The sequence below is a fragment of the Perca fluviatilis genome, chromosome 17 (genome assembly GCF_010015445.1).
Source record: "Perca fluviatilis chromosome 17, GENO_Pfluv_1.0, whole genome shotgun sequence".
In the NCBI taxonomy this organism is placed as follows: Eukaryota; Metazoa; Chordata; class Actinopteri; order Perciformes; family Percidae; genus Perca; species Perca fluviatilis.
In genome coordinates this window covers 35,874,453-35,879,452 of record NC_053128.1, presented here as the reverse complement: position 1 = coordinate 35,879,452, position 5,000 = coordinate 35,874,453, and the positions used below count along the sequence as shown (strand labels likewise).

Genomic DNA, 5,000 nt, shown 5'->3' with positions numbered 1-5,000 from the left:
AATTTTCATACGCAAAAACAATATTCTGATTTATAACACCTTGCGGTGCACACTGGTACGCACTCTACTCGTTATAAATACAGACGTGCGTTACCTTATGCGGTCGTGCACGAGCCTCACGCTCCTCCCAAGGTCGTCCTAACAAGGTCCATGTTAATCAATCAGTGAATATTCCAGCCTTGAAAGGAGCCCTTGATCACCAAACGGAAAAATGGGGAAAACCCGATTCAGTGACTGTGAGATGGATGTGTGTTGGGAAGCCTTAACCCTTGTGTAGTGTTCATATTGTTGTTACACAAACTTAATAATGTAATGTAACTGATTTATCTCATTACCAATGATACATACATCATTTATGGTTCATATTTGCCATTTACCCCTGTGAGATCACATTTATGATCATATGATCATTTTCGTTTTTTGTGAGAAAATAAGGAAATTCAACGGAAATTCAATATCATTATTGGTGCTTATTTCTTAGAACTTAATCAGAACAGGTGAAAGTGCTAGAAATGTAACAATTTTATAACTTTGTGTGGGAATAACAGTTGCAGAAAGACAACATTACTGCACACACAGACACCTACAATCAGACACGCCCACATACAGACAGACACACACACACACACACACACACACACACACACACACACACACACACACACACACACACACACACACACACACACACAGACCCAGTTAGGAGGAGGACACAGTTAAGTTTCATAGCACCTACAATTATTACTCTCAGGTCCAGTAGATCCAAACACCTCATATGTAATAGTTGTGTGTGTGTGTGTGTGGGGGGGGGGGTGTACCGCGTGCAGTCATTGAAAATAAGTTATTTTTTATGTCCTTCACAGAAAATGAGCCAAGGCCAATGAGTTTGAGTTAGAATAAATAATAAATAGCATAATCTTTCTTTATTATTAAAAGTTAGAGTGTGCTCTCATCAACAGATTCCCATCTGGTAAAATATACGGTCGTCTGGTCAGGTGCCTTTGTCGTTCTTATTGACGCTAAACGTCTCCTTTAAGCGTCAGCTGCGTGTGGGGGAGCCCTGCCCCTCCCGCACCCCGACTGGCTCTGGTGCGGGCTTGGAAAGAACGGGATTGGTGGGTTCAGGAAAACAGGGAGACCATCAGAGTTCACCAAAACACAGTCTACGAAACCTTGGGAGCATTACGCACGATCACACGCATGGTCAAACGGTTGCCGAAAACTGGGAACATCTTTACACGTGGAAATTCTTTATAAATCCCAACTTTTGTGAGGAATATTGCAACAACAAATTTCACCCTGCTTCACACAACTTTTTCTTGCGTAACAGATTTTATAAATGAGGCCCCAGAGTCTTGTTTTAGACTAGTTAGTGATAGTTAGATAGAAAGGGAAAGCTCATAAAGACTGGGCAGGAGTCTTGTTTTACTAGTTAGTGATAGTTAGATAGAAATGGGCAAAAGTGAGCAGGAGTTTGTTTACTAGTTATTAGTGTAGAGGAAAGCTCTTAAAGACTGAGCAGGAGTCTTGTTTTAGACTAGTTAGTGATAGTTAGATAGAAAGGGAAAGCTCTTAAAGACTGAGCAGGAGTCTTGTTTTAGACTAGTTAGTGATAGTTAGATAGAAAGGGAAAGCTCTTAAAGACTGAGCAGGAAGTCTTGTTTTAACTCGTTAGTGATAGTTAGATAGAAAGGAAGCTCTTAAAGACTGAGCAGGAGTCTTGTTTTAGACTAGTTAGTGATAGTTAGATAGAAAGGAAAGCTCTTAAAGACTGAGCAGGAGTCTTGTTTTAACTAGTTAGTGATAGTTAGATAGAAAGGGAAAGCTCATAAAGACTGAGCAGGAGTCTTGTTTTGACTAGTTAGTGATAGTTAGATAGAAAGGGAAAGCTCATAAAGACTGAGCAGGAGTCTTGTTTTAGACTAGTTAGTGATAGTTAGATAGAAAGGGGAAAGCTCATAAAGACTGAGCAGGAGTCTTGTTTTGAATTAGTTAGTGATAGTTAGATAGAAAGGGAAAGCTCATAAAGACTGAGCAGGAGTCTTGTTTTACCTTTAGTTAGTGATAGTTAGATAGAAAGGGAAAGCTCATAAAGACTGAGCAGGAGTCTTGTTTTTGACTAGTTAGTGATAGTTAGATAGAAAGGGAAAGCTGCTGAAGACTGAGGCAGGAGTCTTGTTTTAACTAGTTAGTGATAGTTAGATAGAAAGGAAAGCTCATAAAGACTGAGCAGGAGTCTTGTTTTACACTAGTTAGTGATAGTTAGATAGAAAGGAAGCTCATAAAGACACTGAGCAGGAGTCTTGTTTTTGACTAGTTAGTGATAGTTAGATAGAAAGGGAAAGCTCATAAAGACTGAGCAGGAGTCTTGTTTTTGACTAGTTAGTATAGTTAGATAAAGAACTCAGAAGCAAGTTTTTTATATAACTAAATAGAAGTCTTGTTTGCTAGTTAGTGTATGTGACTCTAAGACTGAGCAGGATTTTTTTTTGAAAGAGAATTTGTTACTAGTTAGTGATAGTTAGATAGAAAGGAAACTCATAAAGACTGAGCAGGAGTCTTGTTTTAGTAGTTTGTAGTGGAAGGAAAGCTCATAAAGACGAGCAGGAGTCTTGTTTTTACTAGTTAGTGATAGTTAGATAGAAAGGGAAGCTCATAAAGACTGAGCAGGAGTCTTGTTTTAACTAGTTAGTGATAGTTAGATAGAAAGGGAAAGCTCATAAAGACTGAGCAGGAGTCTTGTTTTAGACAGTTAGTGATAGTTAGATAGAAGGAAAGCTCTAAAGACTGAGCAGGTGTTTAGTAGTTAGTGATAGTTAGATAGAAAGGAAAGCTCAATAAAGACTGAGCAGGAGTCTTGTTTTTAGACTAGTTAGTGATAGTTAGATAGAAAGGAAAGCTCATAAAGACTGAGCAGGAGTCTTGTTTTAACTAGTTAGTGATAGTTAAGATAGAAGGGAAAGCACTATAAAGACTGAGCAGGAGTCTTGTTTTAACTAGTTAGTGATAGTAGATAGAAAGGGAAAGCTCATAAAGACTGGGCAGGAGTCTTGTTTTTAACTAGTTAGTGATAGTTAGATAGAAAGGAAAAGCTCATAAAGACTGAAGCAGGAGTCTTGTTTTAGACTAGTTAGTGATAGTTAGATAGAAGGGAAAGCTCATAAAGACTGAGCAGGAGTCTTGTTTTTGACTAGTTAGTGATAGTTAGATAGAAAGGGAAAGCTCAATAAAGACTGAGCAGGAGTCTTGTTTTAGACTAGTTAGTGATAGTTAGATAGAAAGGGAAAGCTCATAAAGACTGAGCAGGAGTCTTGTTTTTACTAGTTAGTGATAGTTAGATAGAAAGAAAGCTCATAAAGACTGAGCAGGAGTCTTGTTTTAGACTAGTTAGTGATAGTTAGATAGAAAGGGAAGCTCATAAAGACTGAGCAGGAGTCTTGTTTTGACTAGTTAGTGATAGTTAGATAGAAAGGAAAGGCTCATAAAGACTGAGCAGGAGTCTTGTTTTTGACTAGTTAGTGATAGTTAGATAGAAAGGGAAAGCTCATAAAGACTGAGCAGGAGTCTTGTTTTTGACTAGTTAGTGATAGTTAGATAGAAAGGGAAAGCTCATAAAGACTGAGCAGGAGTCTTGTTTTAGACTAGTTAGTGATAGTTAGATAGAAATGGAAAGCTCATAAAGACTGAGCAGGAGTCTTGTTTTAACTAGTTAGTGATAGTTAGATAGAAAGGGAAAGCTCATAAAGACTGAGCAGGAGTCTTGTTTTAACTCGTTAGTGATAGTTAGATAGAAAGGGAAAGCTCATAAAGACTGAGCAGGAGTCTTGTTTTTGACTAGTTAGTGATAGTTAGATAGAAAGGGAAAGCTCATAAAGACTGAGCAGGAGTCTTGTTTTAGACTAGTTAGTGATAGTTAGATAGAAAGGGAAAGCTCATAAAGACTGAGCAGGAGTCTTGTTTTAGACTAGTTAGTGATAGTTAGATAGAAAGGGAAAGCTCATAAAGACTGAGCAGGAGTCTTGTTTTAACTAGTTAGTGATAGTTAGATAGAAAGGGATAAGCTAGCAATACTGTTGTTGACTAGTTAGTGATAGTTAGATAGGGGAAGCTTAAAGACTGAGCAGGAGTCTTGTTTTATAGTTAGTGATAGTTAGATAGAAAGGGAAAGCTCATAAAGACTGAGCAGGAGTCTTGTTTTGAACTAGTTAGGATAGTTAGATAGAAAGGAAACTCATAAAGACTGAGCAGGAGTCTTGTTTTAACTAGTTAGTGATAGTTAGATAGAAAGAAGCTCATAAAGACTGAGCAGGAGTCTTGTTTTTAACTAGTTAGTGATAGTTAGATAGAAAGGGAAAGCTCATAAAGACTGAGCAGGAGTCTTGTTTTAACTAGTTAGTGATAGTTAGATAGAAAGGGAAAGCTCATAAAGACTGAGCAGGAGTCTTGTTTTAGACTAGTTAGTGATAGTTAGATAGAAAGGGAAAGCTCATAAAGACTGAGCAGGAGTCTTGTTTTTGACTAGTTAGTGATAGTTAGATAGAAAGGGAAAGCTCATAAAGACTGAGCAGGAGTCTTGTTTTAGACTAGTAAGTGTTAGTTAGATAGAAAGGGAAAAGCTCATAAAGACTGAGCAGGAGTCTTGTTTTTGACTAGTTAGTGATAGTTAGATAAAAGAAAGCTCATAAAGACTGAGCAGGAGTCTTGTTTTTGACTAGTTAGTGATAGTTAGATAGAAAGGGAAAGCTCATAAAGACTGAGCAGGAGTCTTGTTTTTAACTAGTTAGTGATAGTTAGATGAGAAGGGGAAAGCTCATAAGAGCCTGAGCAGGAGTCTTGTTTTAGACTAGTTAGTGATAGTTAGATAGAAATGGAAGCTCATAAAGACTGAGCAGGAGTCTTGTTTTTAACTAGTTAGTGATAGTTAGATAGAAAGGGAAAGCTCATAAAGACTGAGCAGGAGTCTTGTTTTTGAACTGTTAGTGATAGTTAGATAGAAAGGT

At 37.7% G+C, this 5,000-nt stretch overlaps 1 protein-coding gene across 2 annotated transcripts in view; it reads left to right on the top strand.

Annotated features, from left to right (window-relative positions):
- The window catches only part of LOC120545322 (molybdopterin synthase catalytic subunit), a 346,107-nt gene that overhangs the window by 156,471 nt on the left and 184,636 nt on the right, over positions 1-5,000 (top strand). The window lies entirely within an intron of this gene.